Source organism: Ursus arctos, unplaced genomic scaffold (assembly GCF_023065955.2).
Source record: "Ursus arctos isolate Adak ecotype North America unplaced genomic scaffold, UrsArc2.0 scaffold_16, whole genome shotgun sequence".
NCBI lineage: Eukaryota > Metazoa > Chordata > Mammalia > Carnivora > Ursidae > Ursus > Ursus arctos.
The window spans coordinates 5,968,187-5,985,139 of record NW_026622830.1 but is presented as its reverse complement, the minus strand read 5'-3'; positions in this window follow the sequence as shown (position 1 = coordinate 5,985,139).

Below are 16,953 nucleotides of genomic sequence, written 5' to 3'. Positions count from 1 at the left end.
TTCCTCTCCCACTCCCCCTGCTTGTGTTCCCTCTCTCGCTGGCTGTCTCCCTCTCTGTCAAATAAATAAATAAAATCTTTAAAAAAAAAAAAAGGTCCTTAATCCCGTCTGCAAGGGGGCTTGCGCCCTGTAAGGTGGCATATTCACAGCTTCCAGGGATAAAGTCCTGGGCACCTTTCCAGGAGCCGTTATGCTCCTACCTCAGCTGGCAACGTCTTTCTTCTACCCTTGATTTCATACAGAGATCAGTGTGGCGTTGGGAAACTTTCTTCCCCATCTGGACCTCCGTTTACTCACCTGTAAAATCCAGTTGCCTAAGCTTCATCTTTCAGCTCTGAGATTCCTCCTGTAAAGATGTTGGTTTGGAGCGGTATTTGAAGGCTGTGTTACAGGCCACCCCGCAGCCCTGAAGTCAGGACGGTGGGGCGAGCACACTGTTTCACCCACAGGAGTTTAGAAACGATGCCTCGATTCTCTCACCAGAGGGACCGAACTGCAGTTATTTTGGTGTTTTTCGTTTTTCTAGTTGCTCTTTTGTACATGAGGCCTTTCACACAGCAACTTGAATACGGCAATGAAAAAAATGAAACACTTTGGAAATTTCCTGGCAGTGTGTCCTAGGGCTTTCTTCTAGGGCAGGGGCTAGAATTGGCCTTTGGCTTAGAAAATCCAGAGGTCTGGGTCCAAACCCAGCTCCGTGCCTCCTCAGTGGCCAGGAGAGGTTGGGCTAGTCTCAGAACTTCTCTGAGGCTCAGTTTCCCGCTCTGTAAAATGGGACAATCGTAAGTGTGCCTACTGCATAGGGTTTTTGTGAAGAATCAGCGGAAGAGTGCAGTGAAAGTGCCTGGCACGATGCAGAGTTGCACCCACAGAATTTCTCCCGGATGTGTGTTCACTGCTCACATGCTTTTTAAAAGACAACTCTCTCCTGCTGCCCAGCTCAATAGTTTTAACTGATAAACCAGTATTTACTTTAACATCTAAGACCCCTTTCCCGGCAAAGAAACAGCGAGCTTCTCAATCGGGCCATCATGCTCAGAACTGGCGTTAAAACACAAGACAAAACAAGGACAGCAATAAAAAACAAGACAAAACAAAGCAAAATCCCCAACCGAGGAGGATCTGTGAGATGTTGTTTTTCCTGAGGGATATGAGCAATGCTGCCCAACAAGGAGCCCGCACATATCCAAGCAGCAACGTCCACTAGGAGAGTGTTGTGAGTTTTAACTTGTTGAGGGAGGCATTTATTTAGACAGAAGGAGAAAGAAACTTCTCCCTCTCTCCCTCTTTTTTAAGGTATGCATCTGGTGTTTCACAGGTCCCTTCCAGCACTATTTTAGCGTATCCACAGATTTTGATGTTGTATTTTTATTTTGATTCAGTTCAAGTATTTTTTTTTTAAAGTAAATTCTACACCCAACTGCCCAACCTGGGGCTCGAACTCATAAACCCGAGATGGAGAGTGGCATGCTCTACCAACTAAGCCAGCCAGGCACTCCAGAAGGAAGAAGAAAGAAAGGATGGGGAAACAATATGGCTCCTCTTTCCCTTTATGATTTCCCTGCAGTGTGGGCTCAGCTCATAATGAGAGCCCCAATGTGAGAGGCTGAGGGGCCCCTGGGATGGCTTTGTAGATGGCTTTGAAGATGGGACCAGACTTGCCTGCTTCCACATTCCAGTTCTGCCACTTCCTAGCTGTGTGACCTTGGCTAAGTGGCTAAGCCTCTCTGTGCTCCATTTCTTTATAAGGGATAGGAATCATGTCCACCTTATAAGGATGCTCTAATGATGAAGGAGGTGAATTTATGGAATGTACTTAGCCTGCTGCCTGGTACATAAACAGTGCTTTTTTTTTTTTTTTTTTAAGATTTATGTATTTATTTTGGAGAGGGAGAGAGAGCCCGTGTGATCAGGGGGAGGGGCTGAGGGAGAGGGAGAGAAAGAGAATCTCAAGCAGGCTCCCCACTGAGCAGGGAGCCTCCTGCGGGGCTCCATCCCATGACCCCGACCCCGAGATCATGACCTGAGAAGTCAAGAGCCAGACGCTCAACCAACTGAGCCACCCAGGCGCCCTTAAACAGTGCTTTTAACATGTTAGCTATTGGCTGATATTTTTCCTTTTACATGACAGTTGGCTTAGTGCATTGGGCTTTTTTCATCTCTAAGACAGATGTTGAGTTTAAATAAAAGGTGGGGGCAGGGAGTAGTAGGAGGGAGGAGTTAAAGGTTATGAGCAGGCAATTCACCAAGAAAATGCCAAGAGTCAAGCACTGTATGAAAGATGCCCAGCCCCACTAGGTATCTGTGAAATGCTCATCAAACACCCCAAACGTGTCAGTTTTCACCCCCTAGAGTGGCAACATTTTAACATACTGGTAACATTTTGCCCCAGGGAAGGTACAAGGAAGTGGACAGCCTCATAGGTTGTGGGTACAACTACTGGACAAAGCAGAACAGCGACGAGGATCCCGCTGGAACACGTGCCGCCACTCACGTTGGGGAGCTAGCCCACAGAAACCCAAGCGTCAGTGAGTAAGTGTGACAAGCAATGTCCCCGAAGCATTGTCAGAGCGGAGCCCAGAAAGAGCCTGGACATCTAGCCGCAGGTTAGATGAACGGTGGGCTGTGCACCTTCTGGAACGTGGTGTAGCGCCCGGGTGGCTCAGTCAGTTAAGCCTCCGACTCCTGATTTCAGCTCAGGTCTTGATCTCAGGGTCATGAGTTCAAGCCCTGTGTTGGGCTGGGCGTGGAGTCTACTCAAAATAAATAAATAAATTAATTAATTAATTAATTAAAGGGATCATTAGAACTGCAGGTATTAGCAATGAGAGATGTTATTGATTGTACGAAACATTGCAATGAAAACTCCCTCTGCTTGTTACCTGTGTTTGCTACAGCTCATGAAATGGGTTTGGTTATTCCTCCAATTTTATAGGTGAGAAAATGAAGGTACTTTGGGGCTAAGCAGGTCACCCGGGATCTTGAGCTCATGGATGGCAACTTGGATTTGAATCCGTCGTCTGGCTCCAGAACCTGAGCTCTAAGGCAGCCTCTCGACCCTGAAAAATGTGGCGTACTGAACAAAGAAAGAGGCAAGAAGGGGGCTATTATAACCCCCTGTTAAGTGACAAACACAAAATGAGGTGGACTGCCCTCCCTCCACTCCCCAAACTCTTTTCCCTCCTTCATTTTTCTTCACAGTACTCACCACACACACAAGCGTGCACACCCATCCCCGCATGCACACATGCACACATGCATGCCCAATTTTTGATTGCTCATCCTTCCTCCTTGGTCCCTGGAAGGCAAGCTTCAGGAGAGGAGGTCTATGTTCTTTCGTGTTTCTAGCACAGAAGGGTGCTATATTGGCGACTAGGAGACCCTGGAGAAATAAATGAATGAATTGCCTTCACCTTAATCCTGAAAGCCTTCAGCCACTAACAGAGTCATTGAGAGGGGGCTGGGAGCTCTGCAGCCTGGTGCTGGTGACCGATGTGGTGGACAAAGTGGGTTGGAAAGTCCTCTGGGCAGCATGAGCCTGGAAAACCCTGCATATGGGGATACAACATGCCCGCAACTGCCCCACTGCCTCTCTTAATATCAGCCCATCACTGCAATTAACTAGACAGCGATTTAATAAATCTGGAAGCTGATTTTCTTTTGGCGGCAGCATGGAAGACTGTTGGCAGCCCCTAGCTGCGTAAATTAAAACAATAAGCTGTTTGTAAAAATAAGATTTTTAAACATGCATACACTTGAATTAGCATTCAGCTCAGAACCCCACAGAACACACAGAAGCTGGCTGCGTGCCCCATAAACACCGCTCACTCCTCTGCTGTGGTGAGAGCCACCACTGCCCTTTCCAAGGTGTTCTAGAAAGAACAGTGTTTTGGGGGGTTCGAACTCAGGACCCCGAGAGCAGAGCTCGCACGCTCTACTGATTGAGCTGGCCAGGCGCCCCAAGAAAGAGCGGTGTTACAAGGCAAGGGTCTGCTGCCAGCACCTCAATCCTAGTCTGGGTTGGACGTGGCAAGTACCCCCAGAGCCCATGCTGCGAGGACACACAGCAAAATCGCTACAAACTGCTTTCTCTTAAAAATACAAAATGTTGGCTGCAGCTGCAGTTAATTTACTTCTGATGAGTCTAACCTTTCCTTCTCGGAGGAAGTTGTTTAGCAGGAGGGGAAAATGCGGTCACAATATTGTTTTATGACTGTTTATCTTTAGAGCGCAAGCGATACTGATTGCAAATATTTATGCACATTTTTAAAAATCTCGGCTAATGTTTGGAACGCATTTTTTTTTTAAGAGAGAAATCAGATTTCAGGTGGATTTAGCAATTTTGGAGGATTTCAAAGTCATAACCAAGCTTCCTCTACTGGTCCACTGGCCCATTAATTGCCTAAATACAGCAATTAGGCAAACACGATCAAAATACAGAATATTACCATTCTGTTTGACTTTGGAAGGCTTGTCTTGGTTTTAAATGTCCATTATTAATGACTAGTCTAGAAATCTAAGTCTTGGCTTCTATTACATTAAAGAAAAGACCTCCGAATGAGAAAACTTTGCATTCCTCTTCAAAATGCTGCTTTCCTCTTAGAGAAATGATTAGCTAAGTGTCAGAGGCAAAGCACCAGATGTAATTTCTCCAGCTACCAAGTAGCCATCAAGGCGGGGTCTGCCACCCTGGGCCGATACCTGTGTCTTCTAATTGTTTCCTTCTCTCCAAAGGTAATTGCTTGTAGATCTGCTATATAGTTAAGTTCCTTGGCCTCTGACATTGGCAAGGGCAAGGGGTCTCATATCATGGGGATCTCTTTGGCTTTAAGGTCAAAAAGATCTGGGATTAAGTCCCAGTTTTGTGAGTTGCACTGTGGCCATAAGTAGAGTGATGCAACTTCTCAAACTCTGTATCGTCCTTTGTAAAATGAGGAAAAAACGGTACTTAGTCCTCTGTTGGTTGCAAAGTGGCCTAATGAAAGAAGAGGATATATATTGACTCAAGGAAATGGGAAGCTCAGGGACAGCTTCAGGCTAGGCTGCATCCGGGGGTATCCGTGATGTCAACAGGCTTGCATGCTCTTCTTCTCTCTCATTTTCATCTGTGACAATTTGTTTCTCACTGGGCACTGGCCTCTGCTAGAAAGGAGAGACTTTTCTTCTACCCTCTTAGTTTCTGTGACGGGAGCCCTTAAATTGAACTGACAAAGGACAGATTCACAGGAGATAAAGCATACAAATTTTATTTAATATTAATATTTTTACATGGCATGGGGGCTTCATAGAAAGAAGTGAAAACCCCCTAAGAGGCAATTAGGTCTTAGAGTTCGCGGAGCCTTTTAACAAAGAACGTGAAATTGTGGCGGCGTGTCAAGACAAAGGAGAAAGGGGGTTGGTGTAGGGGGCAGGAAATTGTGGGAAAGTGACAAGGAAATACGCAGGGGAAACGAATGTAGGCAGGGTTACTTTAGTACGTTTGTTGGTACAGATTCATCTCTGGGTTGACTCCTCATCCCCAGTGACAAGGATGTTCTCTCTTCCTGGTACCGGGAGGGCATCCTTCTCATGCAGATGTATGGCTTGCTCTTGGATAGAAAGGAGGTGGTCAGAGGGCCCTTCCCGTATCTGCTGTTTTCCAGTTGCCTTCAGCTCAAAGTAGTCAATGTGCCAAAGTGACCTATGTTGGAGGGCTCTGATCCATTTTACCTCTTCCCCTTCTACTGTGGGCAGACCTGTCTGTACATGAGGGACCTGTCTCTGTGGGGTCCTTGTTTTACTTCCTTCCGGCACCGTGATGCTCAAAGCAAGGACACCGTTTCCTCTTCCTTCGGCTCCAAAGGGATCGAGGAAATGAGGAAATCACTTTGATTGGCTGGCTCACCCAATAGGGCCTCCTGGGCCTGTGTCCAAGTCATGGAGGGCCACCACTGGTCAGATATGGACCCGGGGACTTGATATCAGCCTACGGTGACTGGCAGCCCCCTAGCATCACATGGCTACAGTAGGCTGAGGGAGAATCGTTCTCGCGGGAAAGTGGCGGAGGCTGGGACCTGCCCCGCAGTATTGATTCAGACAATGTTGATCAAACACCTGCCGTGTGCTGGGCACAGAGGGTCCCCGGAGGAGCACCACGGACCAGGTCTCTGTCCTCGTCGAGCTTTCCGGGGGGGCAGGGGGGTGGAGAGGAGATGCGACAGGTGCCGTAGGTCATCTCCGGTGGTGATGGTAGTAACCATGCTGATGAATCAAGACTGGGGGAGGGGGTTGGGGGGAGCTGCGACTGCGGCAGTTACCACAGATGAGATAGAAGCCAATATCGGACCCCATATCAACCTGCTGAGGAGAAAGGGAGAAAGAGCCACCACGAAGCAGCTCGGAAGAAAGAGTTCTTCAGGGAAGCAGAATGGCAAGTGCAGAAAACCTGGGGCTTTGATGGCCTCGGGCCACTGGGGGCACAGACAGAGGGCTCGGGGACTGGAGGGGGAGGAAGGGACTGGCGAGATAGGAGCGAGGAAGGAATTTGGAGTCTGCATTCAGTGCATTGGGAAGGAGAGGTTGGTGGCTTTTCAACAGGGGGTGTGATGTAATCTTACTGATCAGTTGAGTGGTTGATGGAGCTTGGCCTCTGGGACTGCGTGGCAGTGACTTGTCCCGCAGGTATTACCCCTTTCCATTCGGAAGCAAGCACTGAAGTTTGACTCGGCACACAGCCATCAGCAGTCAGGACCACTTTCCCAAGCCCCAGTTCTGCATCTGGCCAATGCGCTGTAAATGCGAGCATGGCATGGTTTCCAAGAACCGTCCTTCTAGACAGGGTCATGCCTTTACCCCTCCTGCTTTCTTCCTGCTGGCGGTGACCGGAGTTCAGGCAACACCTTGGGGCCAAGAGGGGTTGAGTCATGAGCAGAGGATGGCCGACCAATTAGAAAGAAGAGATCTGGGCTCCTGGTGACCAGGGCGAAGCCGCCCTGTTTTCCCCAGATTGCTTTCCTCTGGAAAGGCACAACTTACCTTGTAAACCGTTCAGGCCTCTATTATTTGGGAATTTCTAGTACTTGCGGCCACACCTGATTGCAGCTAATTGCGGAGAGCGGAGGCAGAAAGAGCAGTCTGGAGGTGAGTGTTACTGCAGGCAAGAGCTGCCGTGGCTGGAATGGAGGCATAGAAGCAGGGAAGTGGGGGGAGGGGGCGGATTGGAGAAATGTCTTTTCTGAGTAGACCATTTGGAGGGGCTGCTGATAGATCGGATAGGACTGCTGAGGGAAAATACTGAGACACACTGATTCACTCATCAGAGATTTGTTGAGCACTTCCTAAGCACTGCTCCGTACAGAGGGGGTGGGGGCGGGGGGGACAAAGCAGGCATGGCCCTGCCCCGGGGGTCTTAGTGCTGGGACGCCTCCTACTGCTACTTGGACCATGGGGGCCTTTCTGAAATTGCATGTGACGCTGGGCACGTCTCTTCACCTCACCAAATCTCAGTTTCGCTTTTTGGAATGTGCGTTTATAAGGAGGGCATCTGCCTCCCAGGGTGGGAAAAGACATGTGCTTAAAACGGCGAGCGGTGGTATTCCCAGCCTATCACCCAGGTGTGAAGAAAATAGAATCTCAGAGACTTTGCAAGTGCCTGGGACTCACAGGACAGGACATTTGAAATCTGGAAGGTTCCAGTCCAGGCTTAGGGTGCCACGCATCAGAGTCCAGAGGCAGGGGTCCAGTCTGTCTGGGGCAAGCCCTCTGGGGTAGGGGCCCAGCCAGGTCCCGTGCAGCCCTATTGCTGAGGCCAGCACCTGACTGGACACGTTTGACTGGCCGGAGGCAGGCACCTGACTCAAGCTGGGCTGATCGGAATCTTTTGGTTGGGATTGCAGAGGGAGAGTGATGGTCCACCTGGAGGCTCCGAGGTGGCCATTCGTGAGCTCTCAGTGGAGAGAAAGTACCTTTTCCAGCCAAGCGACGACCAACTGGTGGGGTCAGTGTTGAAGCCTGCTCACCTCTCGTTCTGGGGCTGTGGTGTTAACCACTCACACTAGCTTTCCACTTCTTGTGGTACCCAGCCCAGATTCTTCTTTCCCCAGAGGCAGGGGTCCCATCTGCCCTGGATCGCGTGTTTCAGCCTTGGCTCCACGAAACCCCCGAGCCCCACGTGCCTCATGGCTTCCGGGAGGTGGATTGCTAAGTCCAACAGTGGGTGATCCCACTTGTGGGACGCTGCCATCTAGATTCATCTGTGTTTGAATGGGCTGCCAAGGCGGCAAGGCGGACACTGTCAAAGCGATTCCCAGTTATGCAGGTTTCAAAGAAATGAATGAGTGAAACCGAACGGACCAAATCTCATCCCCCAGGGCCCCCAGCTCCTCCACCAGAGTCTACCAGTCCCCTGGATTCCGCAACTTGGCTGAATTGTCATCACTGTCTAAATCAGAGTGTGGTTTGTGAAATTGTCTGCATAAATGGCAAAAACCTAACAGATGTGTGCTTGGCATCTAAGTAAATTGGGCTGTTGAGAAAGAAAAAGGATAATTAAAAGGGGTTTATGTTTAAATCCAGAGAATATTAATGAGAATATTAATAAAAACTACGGCCAAGTGCTGGCAATGGGCAAAGCTCCTCAGACACATCGTCTGATTTAATGTTCCTAAACACCCCGGAGGCGGGGACCATTATTGTCCCCATTTTACAGAAAAGAAGAGTGAGGCCTCCAGAGACGTGGCTTACAGAGTCCGGCGTTGAACCAAGTCTCGCTGACTCTACATCCAGGCTCTAAAACCTCTCACACTGCGCCTTCTTCCTCCTAAGCCATACGGGCTTTTTATTTATTTACTTAAAAAAGATTTTATTTATTTGACAGAGAGAGAGACACAGCGAGAGAGGGAACACAAGCAGGGGGAGTGAGAGAGGGAGAAGCAGGCTTCCCGCTGAGCAGGGAGCCCGATGTGGGGCTCGATCCCAGGACCTTGGGATCATGACCTGAGCCGAAGGCGGATGCTTAACGACTGAGCCCCCAGGCGCCCCGATCATCACGGGCTCATTAAAAGATGTCCACAAAGTATCTGATCATTACCTTTTTTAAATGTCGCAAGTGACAAGGCGAGCGGTGTCTCATCCCCACACAATGAAGAAGGGAGCGATGACCTCATGAACATGGCCTTCCAGCCAGGTAATCCCACCTTCAGAGCTCTCCCTTTCTGCCCAGAGTCGACTTCTGGTTTGGTTTTTCTGGATGTGGGTTCAGTGCCGCGTGGGAGGGGTGCTGGTGCAGAGGGAAGATCAGCACCTTTCCCGACAACCAGCCTGCACTCCGACAAAGGACAGTTTTTATTTCCGAAGAATGACTCCAGATTGACCAAAAAGAAAAAAAAAAAAAAGACAGAAGAAAAAAGAGGAAGAAGGAGAAGGAGGAGGAGGAGGAGGAAAGCAAGAGCTGGCTAGTCTACAATGGAAAACATTCTCTCGACACTGGAAGGCATTCTGCGAAGTTTTGAAGGACATTCTTTGAAATAAAAGAATCGACTTGTCTGCTTAATGCCGCTTTTTGTTGATTTCTCTTGACGACACTGGTGGCAAATGGTCTTGTTCAAAAATTATAGCCTGTCTGAAACTGATACAGACGAGCCTTGGTGGTTGGACTGTCCTCCGATAATTGGAAACAGGGGCTCTGCAAGTCGCAGTCTGCTGAGACAGAGAAAGCAAAGGCAAACCCAGGCGTGGAGGACCTGGGACAGGCAGGCAGGTTGGGTCTGTTTGCAAAGCCAGTGCTCGTGCTCAGGAATTTCACCCTCTTTTCCTTAGAAGAGCAGGCGTTAGTGAGCGTCGGATGCTCAACCTCTCTGTCTGCTGCCAAGGACACGCCACACGTGACGTCTTCTCGGTCTGTGCGGCAGGTCCGAGGGGCAGCGCGGCGAGCAGCAGGTGCGCGGATGCAGAAGCACCAGCTGGGTCCTGCCTTGACCAAACGCTCCCTGGCTGTGCGACCCAGGCACACATGCGTGTTTCCCGGTTCTCAGGTTCCTCGTCTCCAAAGTGGGATCATAGCACTCCTGTGTCGAGGTGCCGCAGGGTAGGGGATGACACCCAGGAAAGCCTGGGGTTCCCCGCCCTGCATGTGGGACACACTCAGTGTTTGATAGGCATTGCTGTTCTTTTTCTTTTTTTTTTTTTTTAAGATTTTATTTATTTATTTGACAGAGAGACAGCCAGTGAGAGAGGGAACACAGCAGGGGAGTGGGAGAGGAAGAAGCAGGCTCCCAGCAGAGGAGCCCAATGTGGGACTCGATCCCGGAACGCTGGGATCACGCTCTGAGCCGAAGGCAGACGCTTAACGGCTGTGCCACCCAGGCGCCCCTGCTGTTATTCTTCTGACTTGTGATTATGTGTCTCCATGACAAGAGAAGAAGGTGAACTATGGAAAAACGTTTTGGTGTGACGCGTGATCCTCTGTTCGCATCTAACTGGGGGACGTGTTAGATGCAGCTTGTTTAAAATATGAGGTGTTCCCTCCAGAGATGCCCAGGTCCTTCTCCCCACAGCCTAGGAGTATGTCACTTTACAGGGCAAAGGGAGATCAAAGTTGCAGATGGAAATAAGGTGGTTAATCAGTGGACTTGAAAATAGAGAGATGCTCCGGGATTACCTGGGTGGGCCCGGTGTCGGCACAAGCATCCTGAGAAATGGAAGAGAGATGGATGAGTCACATCATTTGATTATGAAATAATGATCAGGAAGATGAGTGTTGTTGGCTTTGATGTTGGAGGAAGGCACCACCATCCAAGGAAAGGGGGAGGCCTCTGGGAGCTGGGAAAGGCAATGAAATGCATTCTTCTCCAGAGTCTCTGGAAGGAGCACAGTCCTGCCAACACCTGAATGATATGCAGCCCAATGAGACATGCTTTGGACTTCCAGCTTCTAGAAATATAACATAATACATCTGTGTTATTCGAAGCCACTGAATTTCAGGTGACTTGTCGGGGCAGCCATGGTCATGGAATACAGTGGCTTGGGGCACTGGGCGAGTTGCTTATTTTCCAGATGCCCTTCTCTTTCCATTTGTGAACTTCTCGTATATTCTGAGGGCACTGAGCGCACCTCCTTACAGCGCTTGGAACATGACACGGCGGTTAGCTCGTGCCCTTTTGACACCAACATTGAACCAAAACCCAAACCAAAACCCCCCACCTTTTTGTAAAGCGGGAAATTGGTTCTTTGGGGGAAAAATGAATTCAACCATAGAAAGTTTGAGCTTTATTTGGAATTATAAGACCACGCTATCCCAGCACGCTCCCTCCCTTAGCATCTGTGAGATCTTGTGCCTCTACGGAAGGACGTCGAGTCGCTAATTTTACATTTCAGATGCAAGCACAGGCTGTCAAAGGTCCATCAGACGCTTCCATCGCTGGCATTCTTCAGATCAATTATGCACCGACGTCTCCTAGCTTACAAGCCTGGGATTGTTCACAGTCACCCCGCAAGGTTGAGATGTGGTGAGAATCTGGCCCTAAGCACAATGCAGAAATTCATATTCAGATGGCTGAGACGTTAAGGCAGTTCTGGGAGCTCTCTGGGCGGGTAGGGCGTCTGTCATTGGCTTCCGACGTCACGCCGCGACCAGTGGCGTGGTGGAGTCTCCCACACTCGAGAGCTTCCCTTCGCGGCTCTTCCTCTCTCCCTTTGCGGCTCTACCGTCGTTTTCCGGGAGCTACTCACTGGCAACTTCCAGCTTGGGCTGAAGGACTAGAGGCTTGAAGGGGCCTCCAACCGTCAACCCCAACATCTGTCAGGGGGGATGCGTCTCATCAACGGCTTAGAAACAGTCTGCGCTGGCTTAGGACACGGGAGGCATAAATTAAATCATAACGGAGTGCTTGGCTGACAGCGCGTGATGACAGGTGCTGTGAATAAGTTGGCACAAGGGCCACTGCCCTACATCGCGATTGTCAGTCACGGCCACCGCCCCTCTCGCACCCATGGGGACCGTGTATCTAGCCAGGAGGAGAGCCCTGTTCACCTCGTCTGGGATAAGAATTGGCTCCTACGGGTCTCATGCTCACAGATGACGTCACAGCCCCTTCGGGTCATTGCCTGTCCCACCTGTAGCTGGGCTGGAGCGATTCTCAGGTATGAAGCCAGCAGCTGTGTGCCCACGCCGGTAGGGCCCCTCACTGCGCCCCCAGCGTGGGCACCTGTCCTTGTGCGTGCGTTGAAGGCAACACGAAAGCAGGGACATCCAAAACCGAGCAAACACCCCGGAGGGAGTAACATACAAGCGACATTTTACAAACAAATGTATCAACGCGACCACCCTGGGAAATCGCAGAGCTCTGTTGGGCTTCCTTGTATTCATGTCATAGCTTCTTAGATAAGAATGAGAATCGCATAGAGCAGACGCACCCTAATCCTTAGGGCTTCCTGGAATGTGTTCTGGGGCTGAGAGACCCCCACCCAGACCCTGCAACATCTCCGTCTTGTTGCCAGGATGGCTCTCTCCCTGGCAAACACTGGGTACTCTAGTCCTTCTTCCAGGCTCCGGGGCTGGCTTTTCACTTGGCTGCTTTCTGATACCAAACTTCAGAGCCCACTGAAGAGCTCCGTCTTTTTCGAGCCCTGGGAGAGCATCCTAGTTAAAAGTAGCTTGCCCCACGGCCTGCCCCCACACTGTCCTACTTGTTCCTCCAGAACACTTGTCATAATCCGAAATGATCTTGGTTGAGCTGAGCCTGCACGTTCACAGTGTCCTGCGGGAGAAACGTACACCCCTCAAGGGCAGGGAGCCCATCCGGGTTGTTTCCCGACAGTCCCCTAAGCCCTGGCCTGCACCTGGTGCGAAGTATAAGCTCTGTGGGGGCACTGGAGGAGTGAAACAAATGGATATGGAAATCAAGCTCACCCATGAGCCCTTGGCATCTTCTGTTCCCATCCCCGGTGGATGCTCCGTGTTCAGAGTCTTCACAGCGCAATGACCCAGGAAGAGCTGTGACAGCTGTCACCATGTGTTACCGTCACGGTGGGCCAGGTTTCACCCTGGGCCACACAGAGCCCCGGCATCCCAGCTCTTGACGTGTCTTGTGGCAGCGTGGGGCCCCGTCCCGCCACTGAGGTGCCAACTCTGTGTGGTTGGAAGTTTGCAGGAGAGTAGGTCAAGACGGCTGGCGGAGGCTGCCTCTGTCCCCGGCTCTCCCACCTTTTCCCGCAGCCGGCTACTGACTTGGGACAGCTGGAAGGAAGCGAGGGGGACAAGAGTGGGCGGTTTCTGGGACACGGGCAATTTTGCGCTGCGGCTTGCCAAACAGTAGGTCTTGTCCTGTGCTGACCACAGGACCTGGCAGGCACGGCCCCCACCCCAGGCAGCCGGCGGACCAGCCTTCAGACCCACGCTGCTGTCCAGGGGCTGGGGCTGCTCAGAAGACTTCTCTTCTCCTTTGCACCCCATTGAAGTAGCAACTAGCTCTTCCTACTGCTCCCATTTTACAGATTAAGACTTGAGCCTTGGAGAGATCAAGAGGCTGGAGGAGGGTCCCATAGGTAGAAGTGGCAGGGACACGAGGGAAACATTAAACCCAGCTCTCCTGATCTGTAAAGCCCAGGATCAAAACTGCTTCTCTGGGTCCTGCAGCTGTGTGTTCACAGAGACCTGGAAAGTTCTGAAGAAGTGGGAAATAACCCCCCTTTAGGTATCTATAGATGGCTTTGCCAAAGACACCCGGGGAGGAGAGAATTTCTTCATTTCACGCCGGAGCTCCGGATTTAGTTACAACTTCAGTGCGGAAGAGGAAGGAGGAGTGATTTGGGGTGGAGACGCCCTCAGACGTGGGGCGGCCGAGCCTAGTTTTATTAACCGGGTAGGCAGGGGTCAGGCAGACCGCATGCCCGAGCCCACGGCCAAGCTGTCTTGTCTCCAGACGTCCCTCCCCCAGATCCGGAGGCAGAGAGGCTGTTCTTATCCCAGACCTCTAGGTTCTGGTTCAAAATACTTCCTTGGATCTTGCTGTCGAAAGCCTGTCGATCGGGGCCATTTTACCTCTTCCTCCCACCTGAGCGGGGTGGGGGTCTTTCGGGGGAGGGACGTCGTCCGCAGACCTGCCCGGTGGGACTGTCTGCAGGTTAAAGGAGATCGTATATGCAGAGCCGTCCAACAGAAACATAACTCAAGCCCCAGATGTAATTTTACATTTTCTAGTAAAAAGTTAAAAGCCGGTGACATTAAACATTAAATTTACGATCTTTACTATTTAAGTGTATAGTTGCTGAATTGTATAGTTCATTAAGTATATCCACATTATTACATATATAATACAAAATTATATAGCTAGATGTTTTCCTTTTTTTCTTACTCTGCCTTTAAAATCTGGTGTGTATTTTTTACACTCAGCGCACATCTCCATTCAGGCACTAAATTTTCAATAAAAATACCTAATCTCTATTTAGATTTTTAAAAATTTACTGTTGAGAAAGCAGATTCACACACGTAAGTGGTTCCAAGTATACTTGAAGTCTTCCAATAAATTGTCCATTTTTAGATTTAAGTTAATCAAAATTAAGCAAAATAAAAAATTCAGTTCCTCCGCTGCACGAGCACTGCGTCAAGGGCTCCATAGCCACGTGTGGCTGGTGGCTCCCGTGTCGGACAGTGTGGGTCAGGAATTTCTAGAAAGTGATTAGTGTCCTTTGGAATAGCACAAAGAGAGGAAATGGGACGTTTCTCCCCCTTGATGCCAGCAAGGACGACACTCTCCCGCAGAGCTGGACGGTTCCCGTCCCTCAGACAGCCCAGGGCCGGCCCATCCCATTCTGGACAAGACAAACGCTCTCAGCCTGAATTTCTCCCTCCCTTTGGCACTTACAGGAGAGCTTTCCGCACGGGGCTGCTGACCCAAATTAATTAGGAGACTGGAGTGGAAGGGGAAAAAGACTTCAGACTAAAAATTAAGAATCACCCCGCTTACTTTATCACTGGAAGATCATTTCAACAACTTCCTCCGGGAAATTGCAAAGGGAAGTCATTATCCAAAAAAGAGGGGGAGACTCGGGTCCACGTGAAGCCCAGATGCAGCCCCGCGCAGGGCTGGCTGGGGGGCAGGGCTGGGTGTTTACTGGGTCATTTAACCAGGGTCCTATTTGCTGAAGTTTCCTTTTCCACGATTATTTGTTGACCTTAATTGTTGCCATGCCCGTGAGATGCGGCCCTGAACTTCCTCTTGCAGCCCGGCGCTGGGGTCAGGGCGGGCTCCCTCTAATTGTCTGTGTCCTGCCTTTCCCCTCGGGTCTCCAGGGCAGGCCCATTCCCACATATGCTTCCAGAACCATCTTAATAGAGGGGCAGCAGCGCCCAGCTGACGACATATGTTTAGCTGCTTGCCGGGGTCGGCCAAGCGTGCAATATCACGTTACATGAATGGGAAGGTCAGTCCCAAACAAGCTGCTTTTTACAAGCGCTGGCTTAAGGATTTGCTGCTAAATAGGGCTTACATGTAGGGGGTGAGTGGGTAATGGGCTTCTGGTGGAGCCCTGTTCTCTGTCTGCGTTTTGCATTGATTAGAAAGTTTTCGGTCTCCCAGGACAACGCTGCTCTGTTAAAAAACGCCTTTACAGCCACTGGGGTTCCTGGACCGAGGTCCGCATCTGCGCTCGGAGCGGGGACAATGTGGGTTCGGGTCTCCCGATGTCTGGGCCTGGAGTGTGCTGGGGGGAGCCACGGTCCTCTGCTCACTCACAAATGCATTTATGCTCCATTAACCCCGTGCAGGCCCGAGGGGCAGATGGGCAAGGCAGAACCAGGGAAAGAGGGGGCTTGCGGCTCCGCTCACCTGGCCCCGCTCCAGGAGAGATGACGGATGGGCCAATGCAAGGCCGCCACTCAGTCCTGGGGTCCTACAGCGCCCCTGGCCCACAAAATATGCCCGGGCAAACTCCCCTCCTGGAGTCATCACAGGAGACCCCTGAGGCCCACCCTGAACCTGAGTGACCAGTCAAGGGCCTGGAGAGTATTCTGGACAGAAATCAAAATGGCATTCAGGATTCCTTTTCAATAATGGTGAAGACAAGGGCGTTTCCTGAGCACTTTCTACATCCTATGGGGTCCACAGGGCATTATACAGAGGAACTGATTTAATCCTCTCAATAGTCCGGTGAAGCCCATACCCTGACAAGGCCTGGCCCACCACAGAGCCGAGCAACCGGGCAGAATAACAGACATAACTTGGCAAAGTTATTCCTCTCTCTTTCCCTCACTTCCTAGTTCTCCACCTTCCTTCCCTCCTTTTTTTGTTCTTTTTTCCTTTCTTTTTGATTATAAAAGTGGTTTTTTAAAAAAAAAAAACCTAACAATACGAAAGTCAATTAAACATAAAAGTATCCCAAACCTATTCCTCGTTCCTCTCTTTATGCTGCTCACATTTGGTGAGTGTTGTGTGGACATACACTGTTTTTAGTAATAAGTCATTCATTCAACAAACATTTACGAGAATTCAGGACATGTCAGGGATCGTGCCATGGACGTAGATTGCGCTACTGACATTTGGGGCCAAATATTTCTCCGTACTGCGGGCTGTCCTATGCATTGTAAGGTGCTTAGCAGTCTTCCTGGCCTCTACCCATGAGACGCCACTAGTGTCCGCCCTCTAGTAACTAAAAACGTCTGCAGAGATTGTCACATGTCCCCTGGGAACCAAAACCGCCCCGCTGAGAGCCACTGGACAGGACGGGTGTGGCCACATAGGGTTCTCAGGTCGTTCTTTCCGTTAGTCCTGCACCAGGGCATCCTGACATGTGTTGCACATTCTCCTTCCCTCTTTTGTATCAGATTTCAGAGTACAGAGGTGTTGGGACTTCCTTAGCAAGCCTCCCATTAAGAGATATCTGAGGCTGTTTCCAATTTTTACCCCATCCCAACCGTCCTGGTTCATACCTATGTTTGTATCTGCACATTGAAGTATTGCTACAGGACAGATTCTTTCA